Below are 16,267 nucleotides of genomic sequence, written 5' to 3' on the forward strand. Positions count from 1 at the left end.
GTCAGTCATAAATATTTGAAAGTGGTGGAGCATATGTCGATCTCGATACCCCCTACTCCTACGGTCCTGTCTGTTAGGTATAAGTGCAATCAAAATCAGACATAATATAATAAGGAAATTCGTATAGTCCACACTGCTACAGACAAAAAGACGCATAGCAATTAGCTAGTTATGTACAAGAGACCCTGAGATAAAGAACTAGATTCACAATGTCACTTAATGGACATCAGCAGAAGTGATAAAACATGAAACTGACTAGATGATGAAAGAATACAGAAAGACCTATAACTTTGGAAAGTGCAAGTACGTAATTTGATTTATCTCCCGGATGCCACACCACCATGAATCACTTGTGATCTTGGGTCAACATACAGCAATGGTTAGGTATTGTGTCATTACTGCTTAGCGGCACACGTTGTACGCTGACCTTCAAATGTGATGTCAACCTTAATGTATATAAAAATTCTATCTGTTATACTGTGCAACTGAAGAAAAAACATATTTAAAGCATAAATGCACGCGGTTTGATGAATGCTTACCTATCTAGACATAGGGCCCGATTCACAGAATGAACTTAAGACTCAATCCTAAACTTACTACTATTTTGGTATTCACAGAATGCACTTACTACTTTTGGCATTCACAGAATGAACTTACTCATTTCGGTATTCACAGAAGTTAGTAGTCCTAACTTTAGGACTCCTAAATGCCTTCTGTGAATACCGAAAGTCTTAAAATTAGGATTTTACTCAGTTTAGGAGTAGTAAAGTTAGGACTCCTAACTTTAAGTGTGCTGCAGTGATTAGTAGACAGAAGCAGATAAAAGTGATTACAAGCACCAAAAGTGTAAAGAGTAGATATGCCTTAGTGCTGAACAATTGTATATGTGCAGGCATATAAACAAGGCAGTAATCTGGTGTATTCCTACTGTGCAAACCCTACTCAGAGCATACCTAGAGTGTGTGTGAGTGTAGAGCCAAGAGGTCCCCCAAATGACCATCCAACCCAACTTCTCGATGGGATAGAGTGAAGGACTCCATCTTGGTCCCTAGTTGGACACCCCTCACGGAATGTCAGACCAGTGAGTTGTGTATTCTGAGCAGGCATAGAACTTCAGTGTCAGCAGAAGTGCCTCATCTACCAATCTATCGGAATGCCTATTATTTATGATAAAAGGGGGACTCTCGATGTGCACTTTAGGTTATAGATTGTATGAATATGTAGGTAGCGTTTTCACCATGTGGATGAAGATAGGACGACTTTTGTACCCAGTGCATAGAGAGGTCTAGTACATGATGTTCAAGGCATTGGGATGATGTTGTGCGAAGCTGGATATGTGAACAGGCTGGTTTCATAGAAACTAATCCAACATTTTTGTGCATGCAAATGTGTGCAAAAGTTCACAGCTGAAATGTTATTTTCTCAGGCAATGTAGGAAATAAGGTGCTTTGCAACATGGGACTCACTCTGTAATATAACAGTGTAACTTGATTGTCCGTAATGATCTGAACCGCCTTGTTGATGATCTGCAGTCCAAAAATCTAAAAGTCTTCATGTGCCACTTCCAGCTCTTTCCAATTCGAATAATACTCTGACCCTCCCCATATCCAGTCACAATGCACCATGAAATTCTCCATCCCTGTCCAACAACTCAGACTGCTTTCATCAGTTGTGACTGTTACGGGCATGTGGAGTGAAAGGGGCACTGCCCTACTCAGAGTTGAAATCATTCACCACTGCAACATCATCGCAATGACAAGCAGCACGTTAACCACAGCCTCTTAGTCCTGGGAGTCACAACAAAGACAAGGGGACCCTACTCATTAAGGAACCAGGGTATATACTATATATCGGAAACAATGGTTCCAGTGGCACATCAGTTGTATAAATAATAATCAATACAACAATCGTTAATCAATAACTCATAGAAAGGGGTTTTAGGAGGATGTCAAAAAGGGATGAAGACTCTACACAGTAAGCTATCCAATCATCATTTGTATTTCATTTTTTTCACAATAAAATGTCAAACCATCATTTGTATTTCTTTTTTCTATCAAGAATACATTTATATACATGTAGCGTTTCAAACACAAAAGTGCAGAAGTGACCCAAAGTGTATAAAGGAACCAAAAAACAGTAAGTTATACACAATTACAAAGTGAAATATATAAGGCTTCTAAAGGTAATAATATACAGGGAAAAAGGAAAACGACCATTGATTAAATGATAATGACAAGAATATATGTCGCAGTGACTATCTAGAGTCCTAGCCACTGTTTGTAAGGTTCGTTTTCAGGGGGCGTCGACGGCGTTTCGACCCAATTAGTATAGTGGGTCTCATCAGGACTGGAAAATATGGGACTTCTGATTGTGTCTATGCACGTGGACAAACTGATAATGGAGTAGGAAACCACCATGCGTGATGAAAAAGATAAATACACTTACAGTTAACCTAGCCGGGTACACTGTAGTGGTGTAGTTGCTCAGTCGCGAAAGTTCTAAGTAATGTTTTAAGTCAAGTGAACGCTGGATAATTCACAAGGGCAGTCAGGGCAGTACCCCATAATACAGGTCTGCTCCTGTCTATACTTATTCCTTGTTTGCGTGTTGCGGTTAACTGCCGAGTTTAGCTGTAAAACGCCTCGTGGTTGCACAATGGCCACACCAGAGCGGGACGATACCCAACAGATGAAAGCACAATCGCGTGTTTGTTCTTCCTGGATAGGAAATCGATTCCCTATCCAGGAAGAACGAACATGAAATACTTATGCATTCTGATGATGTTCCTCACCATTTGGAACTTTTGGACGTTGTCATGAAGAGGCTAGACAAATATCGTATGACAGTTAATCAAGAGGAATGTAAGTTCGTGGAAAGCAATATTGATTATCTGGGGCATAATTTGTCATAGGAATAAAACCTAAGGGTAGCCTTTTGAAAGCTATTCGTGCAGCACCTATTCCTGAGGGCAAATGTATTCTCTAAGCATTCTTAGGTCTTAGCGAATATTACAGTAGATATGTACAGGGGTATGCATTGACAACATTTAAGGAGTTTACTGAAAAATTATGTGAAATGTGTACGGTCAAATGAATCTCAATTGGTTTTTGATGGTATCAACAATTTATTTTTTAGCATATCAACTATTAGGCCTTTCACGCAAGGAGCAAAGAGTGTTATCACAGTTCAAGAATGAAAACATTCTTATTTAGAATCTAAGGGGGGAGTATGGGCATTCACTTTGTGTCTCCTTACCTGCGACATACCTAAAAGCACCAGGACACTCTTTTGAGTAGCCGTGCACTACAGAAATGCTTCATTCATGCCAGTGCTAAGGGTTTGGGTGCTGTACTTAGCCAGTTTGTGAAGGGTCAAGGGTGAAGAAAGAAAATTGCATTTGCCTACTGGGATGCTGAGTGTAGGTGAACAGAAATACATGACAATTGAGAGGGAGGCCCTTGTGTGTTCATGGCCAGAGGAAACATTCAAGATGTACATTTTGGGAACAAAGTTAGATTTGGTCACTGACCAAAAGCCTCTCATTTATTTGTTGGGTAGCAGTTGTTCTAATACAGCTTCTCGTTTGATCAGGTCACTTTCAAGACTCCAGGAATTAAACTTTGAAAATGTCATTATGCATATGCACTTTAATGGTCTATTGACTGAATAAAGTTTCTTTGAATTGAATTGAAGTGAATTGAATTGAAAATGTATATGTTCCTGGTGTCAAAAAAATCAGGGCAGTCTGTTCGTCTTGCCTACCTGTGAAGAATGATGAATTATGTTTAGAGTACTAGGATGAGGATAAATGTGTCATGACTGTTACGGATGCCACTTCTCAGTTTCTCATTGCTGAAACGGAGTAGAATCTATGTTGTGACAAAGATAATGTGTTGAAACTTGTTACAACATATCTAGTGAAGGGATAGCCTAGTGATAGAAGTATTAGTTTGGAATTTAGAGCATTTTCCCAAGTTTCTTCTGAATTATCTCTTGCCAATGACATTGTTGTTACACAAGATATTTCTGTCCCACCTAGTGGGTTAAGAGGTACAATAATTTAATTGGTGCACATTGGACACTTAGGAATATCTGCCACAGTTAAGAAGATTAAGCAATGTTACTGGTGGCCAGACATTGATGGGCAGGTTAAGAAATATGTCGAGAGATGTAGTAAAAGTTTATGTGCAGATTAGCACTGGAAGCTTTCCACTTCTCCTTTGTGTCCAGTTGAAATTGCTGAAAGAAGCTTTGGAAAAAATAGGAGTTGATTATGCTGATCCGTGCAATATTTTAGGGAATAGATACCTCATTGTTTCTATTACCTATTTTTCAAAATGATTACTTAAATGCTATTACATTTCTTGATCGTATATTTTATCTGTAAGGCTCTGTTAAGGAACTGCCTTCCGATAATGGTGCTCACTTCATTTTGGAACAAATATCTGCTTTTCTTCACACAAGGCACATAATGCACGTTAGAGTTCCTCTATATATCCCTTCACCCAACGGTTTTAGTTGAAAGGGCAAACTGCACGCTTAAAGAAGCAGTGCAGACTGCAGTTTCTAATCATTTAAATGTAGCTGAACATTTACGGCAGAAAGTGTGGAGTTACAATACTACTCTACATAGTACCACTGGTGTTTCTCCATTTGCTTTACTGAGAGATAGAAAGCCTTCTGAATCCAGCGTGGTTCGAAGACAGATTTGACAGTGTTATGGGAATATGGATTTCGAGCAAATCCATGAACATGTCTGGTGTGGACAAGAAGCTGGTCAAATATAATTTGACAATAAGAATGGTGTGAAAGTAAGGGGCAGATTTATGATAACTGGCGCATCCCCAGGGATGCGCCAGTTATTTTGCGCCGCTGCTCCGCCACCCATGGTGCGCCGCATTTACAATGCGGCGCACCATGGGGCAAAAACGGCACAGATGCGTGACGCATCTGTGCCGTAAAGGTGGCGCATTGCTGGAGTTGCATCGCAAGCGCGACGCAGCTCCAGCAAGGCTAGGGAGTGTCCCATCTTTACAATGCTGCGTCAAGACCTACGCCTGCTTCAAGCAGGCGCAGGGTTTTGACGCAGCATTGGCCTGAAAGTGACTGAGTGAAATCTTATGGATTTCACTCAGCCACTTTTGCGAGGCGCACCTGCCCTGGAATGCCCACCCTGCGCCGGAACGCCCACAAGTGGCGCAGGGCTTTACAACGTGACGCATCTGCCTAGATGCGTCACGTTGTAAATGGGTCGTAGGGATGCGCCACGTTTACGCCGTAGTTGCGTGACGCAAACGTGGCGCAGTCCTAACATAAATCTGCCCCTATGTGTTTAGTTCCTGGTGATTGGGTTTCGGTTAAAAAAAACAGAAACATTTTGAAAGGTGAATCTAGGGTTGTAAAGGTGTCTAAAATGGCTGTGTTGCTTGAAGAGAAGGGGTGGTAGTGCAAGAAAGCAGTAATTAAGAAAGAGTGAGGAACAAGTTGGAATCATTAGTGAAAGGTTGCCTACTAAGGATGAATGTGAGCATGATAAAGTAGCATGGCTGCAGTTCAGAGATGTGGGAGACATAAAATGTGATGACATACCTTTTAGTAGTGCTGCTGGTGAAGTTTTTTCATCTGCTGCTGAAGCTGAAATCGCAGTTCCGACTTCTTCAGGAGCTGGTGGTGTAGGTTTATCTAATCATAGCAGAACAGTGTTATGTGCTCCTGTTAGATTTAAGGAGTATGTCACCTATTGAAAGTTTGGGTTATACGTGTTTGTTTTTTTGTTCTTTCCTTTCTTTTGTTTTGTTTGGTGAAAGGGGGGTGGATAAAATATCCTTGTATTTATTGGGTGTGTTCTAGTATTAACATTGCTTAGATTTTGGAACTTAATGGAATGTAGAATTCCATAAAGGAATGTGTATAAATTCTAGATTTTAAGCTGAAGCACTCACTTCATGGCTGTTAAGCAGGGAAGCTGTCATGTGTCCCATATCAGAATAAACAAGGGGGCTTATTTACAAGCCCCTTCCACCACTTTTGCGTCACTTTTCCCATGTTAAAAATGACGCATAAGTGGCGCAAGGGGCTTGTAAATAAGCCCCAATGTATTTTGGAAACGTCCTTGCGTTGGAATTTTACTTGGTTTCTTTCTAACCCACTACACCTGTAGAAAGGGCCAGGTCCAACAAGGTCACATGGAACTAAACACCAAGAATTCTTAGTGCAGGTTTGTCCTTCCCAGGCAGAAAAAAACACCTCCACCACTTTTTTATAATAAATTGTAAGTGAGACAAATCATATGGAGACATTTTTGTGGAGGTCGCTTTTGGCACTGCCCCCTTCTCATCTGAATTAACCTCAGGGACATGTTTTGTCTTTGAAGCGCTCTTCCCCTCCATCACACACAGCAATAATCAGAGGAGAAGCATGCACTAAAAGAGACGGAATAAACATTTCTTGCACAAACTCCCATCGCCCAAAATCTCTTTGAAATCCCACTTGAATGATTAGTTGGAGGTCATTATGAGTTTGATATCCTCGTCACAAATTCTCTTGGCGGTGGGCAAGGTGACTGTGGTAGGATGTTTGATAATGGACTCATATTCAAATAAAGCTACATTTAAAAGGACTCCGGACTGCAAACACATTACCTAAATGCCTTATAAGCAGGGCAGAGTACCTCCTGACTGACTGAACGTGAAACAATTTGATGAGGGAAAGGGGCAGGCAGGCTACTAGAAGTCAAGTCAAACAAAAAGAATTGCAGTCCACCATTCCAGGGAATTTTGACAACAACAATGATCTTGTGAGATATCCTATAAAGATTACAAAATTATTTGCGAACTATACTTCCGATTACCCTGATAGCACTGCGGTTGTGAGGGTCTTTCTAGATGGTGTTGGCTTACCTATTTTCTGGGCTAATTGTAGGGCTTTAATAGATTGAGAAATTTTAATTAAGGCAATTGAGGCAGTGATTTCAGACCTGCCAAGGGGCAAAACACCAGCCTCAGAAGGACTCTCAATGGAATATTTATAGGAATAATAAATCTTTAGCTGCACCTATTTTAGATTGCATCTTAAAAGGGGGCAAAGAGACTAGCAGGGTTCATCCAGAGTTTTTAGGGTACTAATCAAGTTACTGCCAAATCCGTGCAAAGAAATTCAAATAATGGACCTATATTCCTGATCAACATATATAAGAAGAAGATCCTGGCCAACATTCTTACAAGTCACCTCTGCAAGGACATTCCTAGTTTGACCCACAACTCACAGGTCGGTTTTGTAGTGGGCGGATTTTCCAAATATTGCATCAGACTTATGTCAGATGTACTTTGACAGGTGAAAGATGAACTGGATAACACAGTAGCCATTTCAATAGATGCAGGAAATTAACTCAACTATTTAGTTCTGATGTCTTGGCCAAATTCACTAGGATGATCCATGACTAAAGCTAACAGCAGACATTTCCTAATACTTTTTTAGCTACACGAGCATGAGGTAGGGCCTCCTATTCTCCCCTCCTTGTTCCTGCTTGCACAGGGACCTCTGGCAATCCCAGTTTAATGACCAGACACTATCATGGATGTAGAGACTGCAGTTGGTCAAACAATGGTGATACTCTAAGGAGACAAAATCATCCTCAGGCTGAATAAGCCAGATTTGATGATTCCTAAACCTATTTTACTCATAACTTCTTTCTCCTTATTTCTGGGTTGCAGAATAAACTGGCATAAAAAGCAAAACTCTCATTGGGATGCCACAAAAAGATGCTAGTGGGGCCTGGTTCCAAATAGCTATCATCCAGTTTGAAGTACTTTGGCCTAATGGTCGAAGGAGGTGTGGCTGATATAGTAACTGACAATCAATAGATACTGATGGCCAAGACTGTACAGGTCTACCTTCAAGTTACATAAAACATGTTGGTAGGGCTGTTACTGGGATTTGGTCAGGCTTGTTCTGTGGGCCACTAGCAATTGCCCAGTCCCTCTTCTCCTACACTACCCGGCCTTTATGATGATATCATAGCCCACTGCCGAAGACAATGACAATGACCCTTGCCACTGCAAAAATCTATTGATGCTCACCAAGACTGGCCACATTGATTGAATGGTGAACAGAACTCTTCCTTCCAGCAACTTACAAACAAATCATTGATCGACTGCTGGATCCAGATTCAATCTCTATTATGTCTCAGCAAATATGGAGCCCTTACCTAAAACTTTTGAGGATGCAATGTATTAGCGGTGCAACCCGTAGGCTAATCTCTGTGACCTGTATGGCCATCACATTCCCACCTATACCTGACATCCTTTTAATTGTTCTCCTTACAGTACAATGAGGTATTCCTTCTGTTTTTTAAAATCCTAGTGAGTTTGCTGCTTGAGTAACTGAAAAACATGAGGGTACCTGGCGATCAATATCTGTTCACATAGTTCTCATGGCATGTGTTTGACTGTTGGTAGGCTGTCACAACTTTCATGTAACGCCATATATCCCCGACCCTTCCTTCTCACCCAGGGTGGGGAAAGGTGTAATGGTGCCAAATTAACTTTAAATGCAACTCGATGTGTGGCTTTTAAAATAGCTCCACTTTGTGTTTTTTTTTACAGATTTGATGTACACATTTCTACTTGTTTTTATGTGAGGTTAAAGGCCTTTTACTCTGACTGATTATGGGTCCTAAGTAATTTGACCAAGTATTACCCCTTCAGCACTTGACTCACAGTGGTAGCACAGTTTCAGCAGTCTAAGGCTGTTTAGTGGGAGAGAGGTGCATGGTACCCAAAGTCTTGAGATATAAAATACCCACAGCGACCACAATGATCTGATTGTCCAGTCCAATATGGACTTTTGTTAAGAAATGCAGTATTTATTACCCACGAAATCTATGAAGACAACACATTAAACAAATCAACACTAAAAGACTCTCAGTGGTAGTACACTGGCATAGGCTGAGTCCCCCCTATGGGTCCCCTTCCCCCAACCTCCAGTCTAACAAACATATCCCTGGAGGTTCTTTGGAAATTATCCCACAGGTGCTGCCCATGCTAATGATGCACAATGAAGCTTGGCTGCAGCCCTGAAAACCAGCTCACACTGCACTACTCTTCCGAACTCATGCAAATCTCTAAAGGGCCTGCCAGCCCTGCTCCAGTCTTACCCAACCATGGTGTGACAAAGTGTCCAGGAGCCGTGGCTCTTCTTCCCGTGCTCTGGTGATGAGCAATCTGCACCGCCTATTCCTGCGGTGAGTGGGGCGTCTCACAGAGGTGGTCGCAGTTGAAGCCTGCAGCATCACAGCATCTTAAAGGAGGTTATAAACTTCCTCATGAGAGTGGACGGGTTTCTCGCAACACTGATCCCAACTGGACAGGGCTCCTTACACTCTGCTCACTGGGATCTACTCTCCAGGATCCCACCTGGGCCTCACTCCCTCTAGGATCATCTAACAGGAAACACTAGTTCTGCAGGTAGTCAAAGTTGCTGGTGCTCCAGGCACTATCGGCCATTCTTCCCTCTGACAACAAAGTACAGTGCTCAGCTCTAGTGATTGTCCACCAACATCTCTTTGGTTCCCACGTAGACATGTGCCCCTTTAAATCTTTCCCTAAAAATGATTACCCGCAATACAACATCCCGCAACGAGGGCTCCTGGGGGTGGCATTCACAGAATGTCCACCCCTGGGCAACTGTGGATTGCTCTAGGTCAGGTGTGCAGCCAGTGGTTGTTCGTGGGCGGCGGGCAGGGCTCAAACAATGGTTTATGTTGTTTCGCATTTTTAGTCCATTGCAGACGTTGATGTAGGACGTTTTTACAAAACATGTTGCTGTCCCAGTGAAGGTCGCATTACTTATGGACGAGACAGTGGCAGCTGTGAGCAAAGCACTAAAAGTGCTCTGCGATATTGGCAGGGAGGATTTCTTAAAGCCCGGGGTTTTGTCTCAGGCATGTGTGGGAACGGAATGACCAAAGTGGGTAGCCGCTAATGGAGTCGCATCGGTGGTACTGGCCTGCTCATCAGTAGATAATTCCCCCAGAATTAATAAATTGAACCCATGTCAGGGAATGATATTCCAAATGATTTGGCAAGAGGAGAGGCTTCTCTTACCTTTTTAGTGCTCTGCCTGGTCTCGTCTGTGAAGCGAGGGACGGGCCGTATGTGCACACGTGCGTTTGTAGCAATTCGGTCAGCCAGTGTTAATCTTCCTAAAGGAGATAAACGAATTAAAGGGCAGGCTGCTGATAGACGCTCGAGCGTATTGTGGCACCCTAGAGAAGAAACAGCAGAGGAGAACTCTTTTAGCAGAAAAGGTGATACTTCAAGGAGTGGTTCGAATAAAATAAGTATATCCATATTTAAAAATATGTTAGGTATTATGGGTAAGGATGAATCTTCACCTGTTTTGGAGAGATCTTTATCTTCAATAGTTTGCAGTATAGTAGGTGACAATTGTGTTCATACAATGCCGTCTCCTGCTTTGAAATCAAATACTGGTGAGGGCGACAAGTTTTCAGACCAGGTTAAAGTAAAAAAATAACCAAAATAAAGTAGATAGCCAAGTAAATAATAATGTAAAAAGCAATAAAGAGATGGGCAAGAGGTATTAAGCTTCTGTTAAGGGAAATAATAAGGGATCGCAACTAGGAAAATGGATTTGGGTGCCCAACGACCCCGATAGAGAAAAAGATTTATTAAATATAGGTGAGGGCACAGTTCCAGAGTCTGCAACTTTTGGCGGCTTTGAAGGAGCAAGATGCAGTAAAAAATTGCTGGACAAGTCACAGGCATCCTGTTATCACCAGCCCGAAGAGAGGGATGATTTTGATACAATCCTCCCAACTTCGTGGTAACAGGAAAGTGCATCTCAGTTTTCAAAAGCAAAAATAAATAAATAAATAAATAGATTGCAAATCTTTTGAAGGTGGTGTTGGGGACGGTGAATACCCAGGCGTGAGTGGGAGTAAAAAGGAGGTACAGTGGGAAGGGATGTTAGATTATGATGATGATCTAGAAGAATTGGAAGAAGGGGAAATTTTTGAAGACGTTGAAGAAGGGGATTTTGTTTTGGAAACAGGGTGGAGCAGGGGGGCTCAATTTTTTTGTCAAAAAAACATATTTTACAGAATAACGAGAATGGGGAGACTTGGTTCAGACACAATAGTGGAAAAAGATGTCAAGACGGGGAAACCCAGAAGCGGTCGTCGCTAGATGTAGGCAACACATTAGGAACAGGTGAGAGCCATGGGTCAGAGATTGGGAATACTAGTAAAGTATGCTGCAAGAGAATCTAAATGTCAGAACATAAATTATTGGGGAAAATGTGGGTACGGAATGTTTTTCAGAAGATGTAGAATTATCCAATATAATTAAGGAGAATAAAACAAAAACAGATGACAAAGTAAGTGGTGCAAGTGATCAACTAATCGCGTCATTGGGAGGAAAAGAAGGAAATGAGAAAGAAAAAGCAGAAAAGGCTAGAAATGAGGGTTTTAAATGTTTGCCTTATATGGGGCTTTCTATGCCATTAGGTGCTCATTTGAATAAAGCAACCAAGGATAAAAAATGAAAGGTAAATTTTTGGATGTATATACATTGCTTCCCAGAAAGATTCAATCAAAACCAGGGTCAAGGGAAGAAGTATGGTAGATGGCAAAAATACATAGCATGCCACAACATATGGTACATGGACGTCGGCCTTTTTAATATTTGCTACTGTCTATTGTGAGACATTTCCTGAAAGGGCAATAGCTCTATTTAAATATATTGACACTATTCAGAAAGCTCACATGGAATTTGGGGGTTTTGCTTGGCTGCATTATGATGAGGAATTTCAGGCTTGTTTAGTTCTTCTCCTGGAGAAACCTGGGGGAGGTGGATAACGAATTATGGGTACAGTGGATGTATCTACAAATACCCCCTCATACTATGTACATTGCATGTGGCTTGGCAGTACCACATTGGCCTTTTCTTACTAATCCCACCTCGAGGTTAGGATTTTGGAATAGATCTCTGACCCCAAGTTCGGATGCATTCATAAATTTAAACAGAAGATATTGTCAAACGAACCCTTGCAGATACAAACATGAATGTTCAAAATGTGGAGGGAAGCATTCCATATTGCAATGTTTTGGGGACCAAGCAAACTGGGGAGGTTTTGGCCAAGGCAGGGGGAGAGGTGGCACCTTTCAGCCTGGTTGCAAGGGCTTTTACTCCAATTGACATTGAAAGATTATGGGGCATATTATCAAGGGGGTTTATCTCCGCTTTTTAGGCTTTAAAAGCCATGAAAGCGGAGTTAAAATTATCTCCCTATTACCTAGCTGTCGCTAACACCAGTTAGTGACAGCTAGTAGGAGATAGCGACCATCTTGGGCACCACTTTACATGTCAGTGATATTTATCACTAATGACATGCAAAGTGGGCGTGCCAAGATGTTAGCGACTGAAAACAGTCGCTAACATCGCTATCTCCTATTACCAACTTTTGGAGATATTCGCGCTAAGCGCGAATATCTCCAAAAGCTAACACCTGCCCTGAGCAGTTCTTAGCCATGTTATCCAATGGGAGGTCGATAACATGGCTAAGAGCATTAGCTCGGTAATGCATGAATATCGCTGACTTTTCAGCGATATTCATGCATTGCGGCGATTTTTATCGCATTTGCGATAAACCTTGGTAATACCAAGGTTTATTTGCGGTAAAAATCGCCGCAGCTCAGCTGTAAATTTTTGTCTCTAACCAAGCAATAGCGATAATTATCGCTATTGCTTGGTAATATGCCCCTATGTTTTTTGCGAAAGTTTTACCCTAACAGGGAAGAAGCGTCAAGGCTGGAGTGGGAGTTTAAAGAAGGTTTTAGACTAGGCTACCAAGGTCCTAGATTTCGTAGATTTGCAAAAGATCCTAAGTCAGCCAATGAGCATCCTCAATTGGTAAAACAACAATTGATTGCAGAGGTTTCTGAAGGAAGAATGGTGGGTCCTTCTTCTTCGTGGCCTTTTCTCATCTCTTTGTATCCCCACCAGGAGTAATACCTAAGAAAACATTGGGTGAGTTTGAAATGCTTCAGCCCCTTTCATGGCCTCAGGGTTGTTCTGTAAATTATTTCATATCAAGGGATGATCCCGTTGTACAATTTGCATCAATAGATGTAGCATTTGAATTGATCAGAATAGTGGGCCAAAAGCGGAATTGGCTAATTGTGACATCAAATCAGCTTTTAGATTGTGACCAGTTCGCCATTTAGATTTTGCTTTGGTAGGTATTTATTTTAAAGGACAGTTTTTTGTTGACAAAGTCCTGCACATGGGATGTGCTATTTCTTGCAATCTGCTCAAGGCTTTTAGTATGTGCCATTTCTTGCAATCTGTTGGAGGCCTTAAGTACATTTTTGCTGTGGGGTTTTTCTTACAGGTTAGGTCATGTTAACGTCACACATTATTTAGATGAATTTCTGTTTTTAGGCGTAGGCGGTACACAAGAATGTGAGAGGGCTCTTACGCAATTTGAGTCACTGGCAAAGAAGCTAGGAGTGCCCTTGGCTCATGAGAAGACAGAGGTCCTCAAACCTGTATAGTTTTTCCGGGCATTGAGCTAGATACTGTTAAAATGGAGACAAGATTGCCGGAAAAGAAAGTAAAAGAGATTAATAAACTGCTAGAACAGGCCAAATTGTCACCTTAACTATCTTTGAATAACATTCAATGTTTCTTAGGGCATTTGAATTGTGCTTGGCTCATGGTAAAGTTATGCAAAAGGAGGGGTTAGGCCCTAGGGATTAGAGGGTAGGCTGGGCCATATAGTTGAACACATAAAGAAGGTGCCTATCCCTCAAGGTTACTTCAAATAATTCTTTCTGATGTGAGAAAAGATAAACAAAAGTTTATACTTTTATCTTGGCAATTATTTATGCCTTTTTTTAATGCTTAATTATAATTTTAAATATTTTGATTAATCAAAAAAGACATATCATCCTTATCACAGGATACCACATTATTAAAACATATTTACAAAAAACAACAGTGAATTGTGCATTTATGAAATCTATAATAAATCATACAAGTGTTGTGTATTTTTTAGAAAACAAACAAAAACAAAATATCTTTTCACAATGTCCAATGAAAGCTTGGCAGGATTTCAAGGCTGTGGGTGGTGCTTGTTTTGAATTTGTTTTCAGACATCGGGATGGCTCTTGTCTTAAGGCTTCTCAAGTACTGGCGGTAATGAGAAAAGCCTTGTGTCATATGGGGACGATCCTTTCCGCTTTGGTAATCACTCTTTTAGAATTGGTACCGCATTCAAAGCATCTAGGTTGGGTTTTTCCATCAAAGAAGTCAAGAGTTTAGGTGGATGATTGTCAGATTGTTGTTCAAGATATATTAGAAATTTAGAGGATTTTTAGGGCCCGATTCACAGAACTAACTTAAGACAAAATCCTAAACTTACTACCATTTTCGTATTCACAGAAGGCACTTACTCATTTTGGTATTCACAGAAGACACTTATCATTTTGGTATTCACAGAAGTTAGGAGTCCTTACTTTAGGACTCCTAAATGCCTTCTGTGAATACCGAAAGTCTTAAAATTTGGATTTTTCTCAATTTAGTATTAGTAAAGTTAGGACTCCTAACTTTAGGACTCCTAATTGCCTTCTGGGAATACCGAAAGTCTTAAAATTAGGATTTTTCTCAGTTTAGTAGTAGTAAAGTTGAAAAAAATCCTAATGGTAAGACTTTCGGTATTTACAGAAGGCATTCATGAGTCCTAAAGTTAGGAGTCCTAACTTTAGTACTACTAAACTGAGAAAAATCCTAACTTTAAGACTTTTGGTATTCACAGAAGGCATTTAGGAGTCCTAAAGTTAGGACTCCTATCTTCTGTGAATACCGAAATGACTAAGTGCCTTCTGTGAATACCAAAATGGTAGTAAGTTTAGGATTTTGTCTTAAGTTAGTTCTGTGAATCGGCTCCATAGAGTTTATATAAGTGATAACTTTGTGTTTCTTTTTCAGGGCATGTTTCGGGTCCTTTTATGACTTTTGTGACCATTTGGATAATTGGACATTCTTTTATAAAATGGGCTGCGAAAAAAAGCAGAGAAAATTCATTTTGGGAACAATCTACTGTGTCACTGTGATGAAATTAAAATTGAGTGGTGGGGGAGGAGGGGGGACATGAAATGGGGACAGCTACAGCCATGGTTAAGCAAATTATTGGCTGTCAGAAATGTCCTGATGTTTTACTGCTACATTTAGACAAAAATATTTTAGATCAATTGTCAGGCTTAGGTTTCATAACAAAGATGAAATCTGATTAAGAAATAATTGCCAGATCTTGGGACAAGACAACATTGATATTGACGGCGCTAGTTCCCAAGAGAATATGCAGTACAACCATGATTGGGACAGTACACAATGCCAAGAGTGGAGGCGAAGTACTAAATAAACTGCAGTATGCAGAACACACCCATATCCACAGCGACATACACCTCTGGTGATTGGAATGCAGTGGACTTAACCATGTCACCCAGCCAGTGGGAGTCCTTGTGGGAAAGTTGCCTGCTACGCCCCACCGGTAAGAGTGAGCAGAGTGAGATGGGCTGGCATACGCCATGCCAGCGTAAGGGTGTGAATAAAAAGCACGAACCCCTGGGCGTTGTCCTATTCCAGAAAGCCCAACATCTCTGCTAGTGCGATGCCTCCCATCCTGCTACGAGGCCGACGCCGTCCTTGTTAGCGGAGTTGCCTGAAATCAGCATCCAACACCGGCGTGTGTCATGGAGGGCCCACCACGTGCCAGTGTAAGCTCCAAGCCCGAGACTCCCTTAGATCCGTGAAGCATAGTGCCATATGCGCTTCTTGCAACACATCCTGCCACAAACCTTGTCGAACGCCATCCGGCGAGCCGTGCTGCCACAAACCCTGTCCAATCCCATCCGGCGAGCTGTGCTGCCACAAACTCTGTCCAACACCATCCGGCGAGCCATGCTGCCACAAACCCTGCCCAACGCCATCTGGTGAGCCCTGCTCCTACAAACCTGTCCAACGCCATCCAGCAAGCAATGCTGCCACAAACCCTGTCCAGCACCATCCGGCGAACCATGGATGAGGGACCAGGACAACCATGCGGACCAATAGGTCTCACATCCAGCACCTATTCGCAAATCGCGAATGGCAGAGTCCACACCAGTGGTCACACGGAGAGAAATAAGAGGAAGATGCGGCTCAGTCCGGACGAAAGCCGGGTCACAGTCACAGAGGTGACCAAACAC

This window comes from Lissotriton vulgaris, chromosome 3_1, assembly GCF_964263255.1.
Source record: "Lissotriton vulgaris chromosome 3_1, aLisVul1.2, whole genome shotgun sequence".
NCBI classification, from domain to species: domain Eukaryota; kingdom Metazoa; phylum Chordata; class Amphibia; order Caudata; family Salamandridae; genus Lissotriton; species Lissotriton vulgaris.